The following is a 13,257-nucleotide window of genomic DNA, read 5'->3' on the forward strand; positions in this document are numbered from 1 at the left end:
AGACTATCCAGTTGGGCGGCTTTTCCATCATTCGATGGGCGAAAGGTCAACGGTTCGATTGATAAGGAATTTACCAAACTACTCTTTAGACAGTTTATTAAAATGAACAGACACAGAGAGAGAGAGAGAGAGAGAGAGAGCGAGAGGTATGTTTGTTGTCGGAATCGGGAAGGGCATATTGTATTGCCTGGTTATTATTTTCATGGATCTGCTTTTCCTTGTTATATGGGCTTACTTATACCAAAAAATAATATATTATATGGCCTCATGGGAAAAAATTTCGCCATTTTCATGTACATTGGCCCATAAGATAAGGCTTTTCTTCGGGTTTATCATGATTGTGCCAAGTGGATAAATGACATGGCAATGGCAATTATATGACAAAGAGGATATGGTTGGGATAGTCCCATATCAAATTTTAGAATTTAATTTCAATCAAAGATACCTTCCAGTGTATTAGCATGTCTTTCTATGTATATTTACGCACACCTTATCTATAGAAAGATATACCTTTTTTTTTTTTTTTTTTATTTTATGTATTTCTCAAGTTTTGGTACTGAGAATGCAAGTATTTTATTGTTGTAGCATGTTAGGCTTTAAGCTAGGCAGTGGTGATATACCAATGTTATGTTATGTAATGTTCTTCTTTTTTTTTTTTTTTTTTTTCTTATTTTTTTTTTTTAATTTATCCTAAATCGATATGATACATAGCTCTTGCGTTTTTGTTTTAGTATTTTTATAGATTTAGTTTACATGATTTCATACATAATTGCATCTTAAGAATTTAGAAATAGTATAGTGCCCTTTCATAGTCTTAGATTTTTCAAAGCTTTGTTTTGCCACCTGACAAAATCCAATTTGACCGAAAACTTCACGCAGAGGAGGAGATCTTGGGGTCTAAATGTGGACCATCTAATTTACCATGTGTCTAATTTACATGAGTTGTAAATGAAAGGTTTCTATAATAATCATAAACACTAGCCCTTTATTTATCAAGATGTCTAAATAACATCTTTATAGGTATATATAAACTTGACACCTTATATTGATTTCCTCTTATCTTTATTCCCAAATAAATTTAAGCGTAAAGAAGGATTTTCAACATAATTTGAAGATGATTTATAATGATAATGACTTATCATTCTGTCATTATTAAAAGTTGTCATTGTCTTACATATTTTCTGAGTAAATATAATTTATCTTATTAGAAAATTTTGTTTTATATTGAAAAGACAAAACAGTAAAATTAAAATTATTCAAGACGTTCAGGCCGGGTGTCAATAAGAAAGTTCATTCATTTTATCTTTGAGTTGACTGGTTTGTTTTGACGTAAAATCTACCATGAAGTAAAATTAAATTAGGCAAAACCAAACTAAGATAATTGGTGACAGTTATAACTTATCAATAATCATTTGGTCTTCCAATTCTCCAATCTCATTCTATTGGTTCATCTCCAACTCTCACCATCTCTGAACTAATTTGATGGAATCCAATATCACAGTGGACTAGTTTGTTGCTAGTTTTCTTTAAGGCAAATAAACAAATTTGTATATGGACATATCTTTACCCCAAAAAAAAAAAAAAAGTGGACATATCGAATAGGAAAGAAGCATTCTTAACGTATAGATAATTTCACCGTCTCTTGTATGGTTTCAAAACTATTAGAATAGACCATGGTTTCAAGAATCAAAATCAGATAAATTTGGATCAATTTTGGCCGAGGCCGATCAGAAGCGATGTAAAGTAGATCGGGTTAATCTGGACCTGTTGATCATACTGATTTTATTAAAAAAAATCATTTGTCAATATGATTGCCACATGGCCAACATGCAACAACACGATATACACATGTCACCATCATGTAAAAAGAAAAAAGGAAAGAAGGGTAACTAGAGCCAACTCGAGAAGAAGAACATAGGGAGGGGGAGGGAAAGTAGGGATGAGGGTTTTGTAGGCTTGTAGCATGAGGGGAATGAGGAAGGAGGAGGGGGAGGTATGTGGGTAAGGGGGTGGTGTAGTAGGTGGGGGAGGGGGAAGGGCAAAGGAGAGAGAGGGGGGAGCCGGGGAGGTATGTGGGTGACGGGGTGTCACAGAGGGAGTGGATGAGAGAGAGAGAGAGAGAGAGAGAGAAGAGGAGAGTGTTGCAACAAGAGGGAGAGGGTAATGAAGAGATTAGAGTCCCATCTTACCTTGCTGGATTTTGGGAACTCTTCAAGCTTAGGCGGGATTCCTTTTTGGTGTTGATTGGAGCGTTGAATAGTTGAAGCCGTCTTCGACAAAGGGCGGGGGCGAGAAGGATGTAGGGATGGTTGATTTTGGCTGATCCAAATCCCGATCCCACTCTTGTAAACCCTAGAATTAACTTAGAACTTATTTTTTTTATCAACAATATTGTTCTCTAATAAAAATGCTAGATTATGCTTGTGAGTCAATTTTCCTTCGTTATTATCTTATAAATATTGTGAGAAAAAATGATTTATAATTTAGGTTTCTTATAATATATTTAAAGGATAGAAATAGACTTATCGCCACACAATGTGTGATAAGTTAGTCAACGGAACCAATGGGGGTACAACATGAGACACAGAAGAGGCAAGAGGGTCATTTCAAAGACAAGGGAGAGAAAAGAGAAATAAACAAAACCAACCCTAGCTTGCGGTCTGCCAGCCTTTGCCCTAAATTTAAGTTGATAACTAATCTAATGAATAAACTGAATTCAAAGGAGATTATGTAAAAAAAAAAAAAAGAAAAAAAATGGTGTTTGTATATATTAGGTAAACATATAATATGAGTTTTAGCTGTTTTGATAGTTGAAGCAACCAAGATCAAGATTTTTCTAATAATCAGGATTCAATAATATCTATAAATAATTGAGTGAACCCAAATGTTTATTGTTGAATTAATAAAGTATTGTTATCATGAAGATCAATTAATAATTTGTATCAAATGAACAATTTAAGGGAAGCCTTTTCTTGTAAGGAACGTGGTTCCCTTTTTGTCCTGTTAGGTTCACTGAATTCCAATCCATATTTATCACTACAATTCGTGCAACCAAGCAGTGCTTAGATCACATGCATCCAGATGAAGGGACCCAATCCTCCCATTGTATTAGTGGTAAACAGCAACTAAGCGCCACATCACACAATATCAAGTTGATGAGCACATCTCATCCTAGTGTGCGGTCAACTTTTTGGGGGTGGAGATGGCCAAATAGGATGTGGGCTCAGCTGTCTAGCGGGACCCCTTCTTATTCTAAGGGGCAAATTTGGATGTGGGGTCAATTTTCTATCCGACATCTTCACAGCTTTAAATACACAGGTGTCGTTCAGATAAATAACCCCTTATTTTAAAGCATACAAATCAAAGTGTACCTTACAAAATAAACAAACTACACACTTTTAAGGGAAAAGGTTGGATATGCCGCCGATATCAAGTATGCTAGCACCCATTGTGTTTATCTCTCTCTTTTCCTTTTTCTGAAATGACCCTCATATTCTTCCTGAATGATACTCCATCATGTGTTCCTATTGGTATTATTCGCTAGCATACTTGATATCGGTGGCATACCTATCTATCTCCCCACTTTTAAATATGAAATACAATTTTCCTTCACCGATGGGTGGATTATCAATGGGACGAATCAAATGTGAACCCCCTCTCTCTCCCTTATAGTATGGGTTGGGATGGTTCATTGGGAATGGGATTCATTCGTCGTGGTCTTAGGAAAACTCGATCATTTAAATATCAAAATATAAACACAAATAAAATCCTTTATCTCGTATATAGCTTGATACAAGTGAAAATAGGTAAACAAAGTCAACATTATTTAAGTATGTGATAATTTTAACCTTGACTTGAGTGATCCGTATGACACCCAAGAATACGGCAATGTATCAGACTCGTCTGGGAGATCATTGAAATATCTTCGCTAAAAATATGATAAGTATCAAGGGTTTGGGAGATCGGTGACGGTGTATAAACTTTAATCCCACATCGTCTAGAGAAGGTTACTACTAATTGATAACCATTAGCCTCCTTAACATGACACAATTTATTTTCAAACTTTAAAGCTCATAGGCAAAAAATGACAATATTGTGCCAAAATTAATGGGACTAAGATAATACAATGTCCATTCACAACTTACCCGATCAAGTTGTGATTTTCGATTGTGTATATATGTGAGTAACGGTGTCAATCAAGTTTCTAATCAATTCCCATCCTGTTTATTAAACTATTTCAAAATTAGGATTTATTTACCAAACAAAAATCGATTCCATTTAATAATGGAATGGTATAGTTTTGATTCCTTAATGGTTATGGGCGCTCAAACCCTCAAATAAATAAAAAATTCCTAAACATACAAATAATTTAATATATATATATTCCTAAGCAAACAAATAATCCAACATCAACTTTTAATTTCTTTTGTAATCACAACGTAACTCTTATAAGTAAGTTATAATTGTTCAATATTAAAAAGAAAAAAAGAGTAATCTAGTGCATAAGGCTCCTGCTATTGCAGGGTTTGGAAGGATAAATATACGTAATTTTACCCCCTAATTCGCAAGAGAAATTATTTATAAATTTTAAACCTATGTCCAACATGTTGCAAAGCATGTAAAGGTAGAGCCAATGCAAGCTAAATAGGGACTTCTCCTGTGCACTTTCAGGTCATCATTCCCCCTTCTATTAATGAATGCTTGTTTTTAGGAAAAGATAAAATAAAATTTGAAGTCAACTATCAATTCTACTTATTAATAAAATGCTTCAAAGAACAATATAATTCAGAAATCTTATTTTTTTTTAATTATTTTAGCACGCTATAGCTCGTGGACTCAATTTCTTAAAAATAAAATCTCACATATCCATCCATATAGATCGTACAAGCATTTTTTTTTTTTTTAATGGGGACCTATAAATTGGAGACACTCCCTTGCTCAGTGATCGTTAGAAACAATGGCAAGTGTATTGGTTTTCTTTATCTTGCTTTTTTCCCTCATATTTCTAGAGAGACTAGCAGGCACAAAAATCTTTTGCGGAAAGGTAATGAGTGGTAGTGAGTATCCGATGACTAAGGTTCATACTAGGGCCCTCTCAGCCGTTGGATCCTCATTGTCACTCACTGCCAATCATAAATAATTTGAATCTAACTAACAACGTGGCTGACTCTTTAGCTCGAAATGCCCTATCATTAGTGTGAATGGTAGATTGACATTCTTCCACTCCTTGTATCTTTAAATTATGTCAATTGAAATCCTTGCATTGATCATACATAAATATATAGAGCAATCTCTATCCAAAAAAAAAAAACTACTGGTTTCCCCCGGGGAAGGAGATATTAGTTCAACCCATGAGAGAGATTATTTATTTATTTTTCTCCTGAAAGTGTTCTTGCATATTGTGGATGTGCACTCACAACTGAAGGGAGGGGCGTGACTTGCATGTAAATATAGTTTACAATTTTCTATTAGAACACAAAGAATTCAAATATTCCCTAGAAAAGACTTTGTCAATGTCCATAGAACAATAAATCAATAGATACTATTTAGAGGCTTCCAACTGTAAATCTGAACTTCTTAAGATAATTTTTATTTTCTGCTATATATGTATCAAATTTATTTTAAAATTCATTATGTTGTGATTTTATCTTGAACATTGATATTTTTGGCACCAATGGAGTTCAACCAACCCCCACATCATATGGCTGAAATTTTTTCTCTCATATAATATGTTCATTAGTCATGTACCAAAAAATAGTCAAATGAACAAAAATATAATATAAAATAAAAATTATATATTTCTTTAAAATATTTTACTTTGAAATAAACGCAGCCTAGAACAAAATTTGCATTTAAGTGATAGTTTTACTAATTAAATTCATTTATTTACATAAATCACCATTGATGCTATTTCTCACCATGTACTTAAATTGTTGGGTCATGTTAAGTGATTAGATGAATCAAATATAAAAAAAATAAAAAATAAAAAATAAAAAATAAAAAATAAAAAATAAAAGAAGAGAGTTTTAGATATGTAAAATTCTATGTGATTGATTATTAATATAATAAATCTTTCATTCATACGTAACAAATAACCAATAGATTGGAAGAGTTTTATCTGTTTTAAATATGTCCCTTATACAAGACATTGGAGAGAGATAAAGAGATAAAAATGAGAGAGAGAGAGAGAGAGAGAGAGAGAGAGAGAGAGAGAGAGAGAGGAATCATCACCACTTTTTCTCAAATCACATTATTTGTTTTTTTTCTCCTACAAACGTTACCATTCAAGACCACACTTGAAAGGTATATATTGAAGAAAGTTGTGGCTTTTTGGAAATGAAGATATTGAGTTAGTTTAGTATAACCAATTTTGGACAATCTTTTCTTGTGTCTCTTCTCCCATTTGTGAACCGTTAGTGATTGAAAATAATTTTATCTAAGTAATGTCTTTCTACATTTGCTATCACACTCACGATTGCATACAACATAGAAGGCAAATGAATCCAATATCAAAAGAATTTACATATTGTAATGATAATACCACTTTTGTTTCTCTCTTTTGTTGAAATGACAAAACCACTTGAAGCCCTAAAAAAAAAAAAGCCCCTTTAAAACAAATCAAATATTTGTATTAAACACAAAAATCCAATATTGAACATATTTTCTTCCACAACTCAAAGTTTTTATATCTCTTTGTCTCATTGATAAGCAAAAATAATTTAGAAGGCAAAACATTTAAAGGATCCAATGTTGATTGTCATGGAACATTTCTCAAACGAAATTAATGAAATAGGGAATACATGTGCAATATAATTGGGAAAGTGGAGAGGGGAGGGGTTGCTATAAAGGGATTGGAATCTTCTCCAACACCAATGATCGTCCAATGACTCATCCAAAGGCTGGAAAGGTTTGGACACGCATCCCCAAGTGTTGGCAGGTGTTGGGATGTGTAACCAAGCCCTTACAGCCCTTGGATGGTCGTTGGAAGGACGTTGGAGGGTGCAGTTGTTGGAGAGGAGCCTGATCCGCTATAAAGCTGACCAAAAAAATTATTCTAATGTCATTCATTACAAATTTTAGATTGAAGAATATGTTAAATCCAAAATCATGCATTACCCGCAATTGGTTCCTAAACAGTTTCATAGAAAATAATGCACCAAAAAATCTATTATCTTAAAAAATGATATAAGCAATTACTTAATATAAGGGAGTGTTTTCTATGGGGGGGAAGTGGCCCTTGCGCCTAGACAAAGTAGGGATTGAAATGACAATGCAAGCCCCATGAGATGCCCAAATCCCACCCTACCAGATGCACTTGCGCACCCTCTCTTTGGCACCCATGCACGTGCCGGGGCCACACTCCCTTACATAAAATGTTCTCACTCGATATAAACATATATAATACAAAAAAATATAAACAATTATTTAATATAAAATTAGTTCATCTTTTTAAATTTTGAATAACTATTCTTAGAAAAAACTTAAATAATTTTATCAACATGGGAATGAGGCCATGGGGAAGGTGTTATTTATTTAACATATAAATCAAATTTTAATCGTTTTACATGGTTTCATTTTTCAAACCAAAAGCAAACCATTTAACTAATAGTCTCTCATTTTTGCAATCGAAATCAAATCATTTATCTTATAGTTTTGAGATTTTGATATAAATAGCTTGGTTCGTTTGATAAATGGTTTGAATTTGGTTTTGATATTAGTCTACTAGTTGGTTCTTACGGGAAAAAAATATTATAATTGGTTATCTTGTATAATTAACTTTTAGGAATTAACAATGTAGCATAACATTGATTTGCAAAAAAAGACGAAAGAGAATCACACAATCATGCCCATCCACACAGGGCATCTAGATTTACCTGATTCATCCAACATGGACTACATTGATTGCCGAGCAATAACCAAAACTTTCACTATTTTGATGAAGAGATTACAAAACCCTCGCGACAACACCTCCTTACAAGATAATCCCTTACATGTAGTGTCTCCCGCAATACATAGTGAAACTCTAAAATCAAAAATACAAAATTACCCTTATTAAAGATTCCCAAAAATAATATCATTGTATATAAGAAAAGGGAATCACCAATATTTATAGGATTAAACTGTGATCAGTGAAATAAATTAAACCGACCAATGACGATTGCAGTAATTTGAACCATTCGAAGGCAGTCATCTACTCATTTGGTCAAGCACTCAAGGTTAACTTGTTGAACTTTGATACACAAGTGTCTGAAATTACAAAAATCTCCTAACTTTTTTTCACCAAAATACTAATTATCCTGAAAAAGGGGGAAATCGAAGCAGTCGACATAGAAGTGGATCTGGCTTACCCTGCAAAGTTGGGTCTGAATAACGGAGCTTGCAGTAATAATGCATTAATACCCACCTTAATGGTGTCAATTTATCTCTGACTATTTCCAAACGCTCTCCCTGTCAAATGTCAAGACTCAAGAGACGCACTTGAATCTGGCTGAAGCATTATCATCCATTCTTCTTCCAAGGGATTCTTCTTCAGTTCTCACTTCACCGACCGGCGGTTTCTTTCTGTTGGTTTTCTAAGGAGCAAGTTCTAAGCAAACCCAAAACGTTGGGTTTCTCAGAAAAACAAGAAGCCACCAGGAACCGGATACTTCAACTGCAGACAATACCATAGCTGCCTCAGATCCATTTCCTTTCCATGGGCATGACTCCCAAACCCAATGGTTCTTCAATCCTTAGCCTTCCTGTGGTCACATTGGCTGTTCAATTATGGGTTCCTATCTGTGATCCTCATTCCCAAAGTTAAGAGCCTCTGTTTCGAGAAAAGATGAATTTTTCGAGATGGGTTTTCGCTGTTTCAGTCATACTCTGCCTCCTGCCATCTGGGTCTTCTTTGATTGAGAACTTCCGACAAGCGTAAGACGTTTATTTCATTTGCATTCTTTCTTATTTAAATCCTTGGTAATCGACGTTGACTGTCGATTTTTATGTATACCTGCAACTTTCATTTATGCTTTTCTTTCTTGTTTCCTGATTTTTGGAGATATATGATGCCTTAAAATGAACTGCGTTCAGTTACTTGAAATTCCGGTTGAAAATTGAATTTTGGTTTTCTTTTTTATTTAGATTTTCTCCTTTTTTTGCTGTTTTTTCTTACCAATCTTGTGTACACTCCACATTTTTTGTCCATGATGAGATCAAATGACACTTCGATTTCATGTCCCTGGAACTGAGTTATTGGACCTATAGTTCCCTATGGTGGGATGAGATGCAACTAAAGAATTCAAATATAGGCAATGTTGATCAGACCCACTGAGAATCCACTGAAATTACTGATTCTTTGTGATGGTGGTTGTTAATGGTTTCATTTCTAACAAATGCTTTCATTGGCATTACTTGAACTCTCAACGAAATATTGAATTTATTGCTAACTTTAAATTAAGAAATAGGAACAGACATGTACATTAAGGGAGAAATGAAGCTTCCGGGCAATTAGGTGGTGAGTTCTCTATGTAGGAAAGTTCGATTGTGTGCTAAAAGATATGGCAAGTCGACCAGACGGTCTTGCTTTCTGCCATTGAACTTGCAATGGTCTATGCTAGTTTGTAATTGTGGAAAGATAAGCCAAGTCAAGGAAGGATGATAATATGAAGTCGTAAGAATCTCATAGCTAACATTAATAATAGATCCACCTTCTTTAATTTTTTTTTTTTTTTGGTTGGTTCATTTTGCACTATCTCATTTGACGTTCTCTATCTTATCCTAACCCTTATGGTCTTCAAGTTGCATCATAGCACTCATTCTCATTATTTCTTCTCTGGTTTTCACTGTACATGTCCAAATCTTTTCTATTCTGACTCCCTTTTGTTTTTTAGATCACCTATTGAATCCTGAAGCACTCCTAGTTCTCTTGTTCTCCCTCTAATTTTTTTTTTGGGGGGGTACAAACAGGTCTCCAGTCTACTGCTCTCTTTAGATGTTCTCATTTCCCATCTGGTGATACTTCAGCTTCATTTGTGTTGCAAAATTAGATCTTACTAATTTTAGAGGAAGTGACATGTCATTTGGGGGGCAGGGGTGCAGAGTAGCTTTATGAATCATAACTATGACCCAAATCTAAATGTTCAAGCTTTTAATTGACAGAGAGAGAGAAAAAAAAAAGCAGAAAATTTGTGTAACAGCATATAAAATAGCAAATTCGGTGCATTTTTAGCTAAACCAATTCAAACAATTGAAAGATCTTCATTCTGTTGTCAAAAATTAATAAGCATAACCAAAACATCACATGTTGGATGTTCCTACACTCTCTTGTAGACTCTTGTTTCCTCAAATTAGGGCTGGTAACAGTAAAAGTAAGACCAACTTATGAGTCCTTTGCTTCCAATTAGAACCAATTAGAAAGACACTCCAATCTTAGGTTCTAAACTTTGGTTTCATCATGAACATCTGTCCACACTGAAGTACAAGTACTTTATGGAAGTTTATGCAAATCCATGCAAACATGTGAAATTGATGGAATTTCTAGATGCACCTAAATCCATGGAATAGCATCCATGACATATTTACAGACCACCGTAAAAGAAAAATAACCATTTACAATGGTTTAAGAAGATTGGTGTCTACCGTCTACTTGAATATGATATTGCATATCTGATAATTCATGTACTCCTACTAGGTTGGATGATAGACCAAAAAATTATGTTTTTCATGTTTAATAAACCCTTCTAAACTAGCACAATTTTGATTTTTCTCTGTTGTGAAGATGTTAGGGGCAAACTATTATCTTTGTAGGCCCAATTGATCCCACCCATGTGTCTGGTTGATCAGCTAATCTTTGGTCCAAATTGATCATAATCGAATTACTGTTTGATATCCATCATCTCGTAGGTATACTAGAAACATTGGTTATTTTTTTCGGGTCTAGTCATAGATATACTAGAAATTTTGGTTATTTTTTAGGGTCAATGGACCTTTTGATATTTTGAACATATTGAGAAATCATTTCTAGTCCAAGACAAAATGCAGTCAGGTCCCATTATGACCATCACACTATTAATACAAAAATGGCATTTTATCATTTTAGAGGGTAAGTGGACCAGCTCAATGGCAAGGTTGCTCCAGTGCAATCTTGTGGTCGCAGGATTGAGTCAGGAAACAGCCTATCCGTAAAGTGGGGGTAAGGCTGCATACATTATGACCCTCCTCAGACCCTGCAGTGGCAGAAGCCTCGTGCACTGGGCACGCCCTTTTAGAGGGTAAGTGGACCTCTCTGGTGTGCTTGTCTCATTGGCAAGCCCTCTGGAATTTTGGTTACTTCAGTATTAAAAAATGGGAGAGTGTTTCCTGTCCAGGAGTGTACTCTATGCCGGCAAGAAACACCCACTCCCTGCCTCCCTTTGATATAAATCAAAGGGGGGGATGGGAGGTCATTACACAGGTTGGAGGAGAGAGATAGACAACCATCTGGGGCTGTATGTTGCCCTCCTGGACAGAAAACATTGTCCCAAAATATAAGGGTTTGGTCGAGGTTTACTGAAGTTTGATCAAAGTTCTACAATCTTAAGGAAGTCGGGTGTACATAGGGTTGGTTCCAGTGGATGTGGAAGTAAGTTGGCAGACTTGGGTTGGTTCACAGAGACTTTTGGGACTATACTCCAGGGGCCCTGCTAACTCAAATTGATATATATATTTTTTTAACTAAAAAGACAATACTATCCATATTATCTAAAGCACTGGTGATTTGACACGTCATGATAATGCCTATGGCATCACATGTGAGTTCTTTCATGATGTCCTTTGTAACAGTTATCACCACCACTGGATTGATTCCAAAGCATTTATGGTAGAATTGATAAAATGTACTCTCTCTTATGTGTGGATTATGCAACTTGGACTGCTATCCTTAGTTTTAGTTTTTTTTTGGTAAAGGACTGCTATCCTTAGTCTGGCCATGCATTATTTCTCACATGTCTGTAAATTATGGTTTTTTTTAAGGGGTTTATTCAGCATTTATTTATTTTATTTGTGTATGGTCCGATTGGAATGCCTCCCACATTATGTTGCGTCTTTTATTCTCTTCACTCCTATTTGGGTCATAGTTGACCCAAGGCGTCTCCTTGTAACTATGATTTGGGTTGCACTGTGGAAGCTCTGTATGGGTGTTTTCTTGTTGAGCCTTAGAACTGTGTTTATCTCTAATGTTGTTATCACTTTTTTTACTTTTCCTTTGCCATTGCTTCTTGTTTAGACGAGGTAGTACAAGGTGATGCTATCTCTAGTGTCATACTGTTGTCAAAAAATTATAATCTTCTCAACATCCCTCTTCAAATTTTAGGTTCTTTGCTGACTTTTTTTATTTTTTTCAATGTAGATTTTGTATTTCTTCAGAAGCTGTGCATTGAGTAAATCCCTTCATGATTCATCCAACAATTCTGTCTTCTTGTTCTTACAGGTTTCCTATTGTGGAGCCTGATTCTGGTCATACAAAACTTCGTCTTGCAAGAGAAGGCTTGGAGGCAATAGAAAAATTAACAACCCCAATTGCAGCTGTTGCAGTAAGCTTGATATCAGTTTCCTAAACCATTCCCTTCATTTGCAACTTAACCTATATGAACATATATCGAGTTGGTTTACAATTTGCATGAAATAAGATTGCGAGAAGATGTAGTTATTAATACTTGGAAATGCCAGAATAATGCCTTCTTGCCTGCATTTGGAAGCCATGTGGTACTTTTTTGCAGGGTTAACAAATAACAGATGTTACAAAAGTTAAACCAGTCATGAGATGGTTTAGGATTTAGAACAATGACGCTTTGATGGGCCACATGGCCATATCAAATTTCCCTAGCAACCGTCCTGCAGTTTTCCTTGAAGGTCTAGTCGCATCTGAGATGGCTATGTTTTGGCTGCAATCTTTTTTTACTACAAATAGTGCACTTGATTGTGGTGCTTGGACTCTGAGCTTGTTATAAGGTTTTCTCTCGGGGAGAACAAGTAGTTAGAAAACTCAATTGCCTACACAGTGGGTGTTCTTGCCAAACTATGGGCACCTACTGAGATGTTGGATCCCATTTTCTTGGACTGTTGGTATTGGCAAAAAGATTTTGTGCGGCCCAAATAGGAAGGGCTTTCATTATGCCACATGGACAGATGATTTTGAGTTAGTTTCATATGGGTTTCTTGTTGGAGTTTCTGAGTTATTATTAACTAAGTAGTACCATAAAAATTCAAGGCTCTCTTTTTTTTTTTTTGGTGGGGGGG

Source organism: Macadamia integrifolia, chromosome 9, assembly GCF_013358625.1.
Source record: "Macadamia integrifolia cultivar HAES 741 chromosome 9, SCU_Mint_v3, whole genome shotgun sequence".
In the NCBI taxonomy this organism is placed as follows: domain Eukaryota; kingdom Viridiplantae; phylum Streptophyta; class Magnoliopsida; order Proteales; family Proteaceae; genus Macadamia; species Macadamia integrifolia.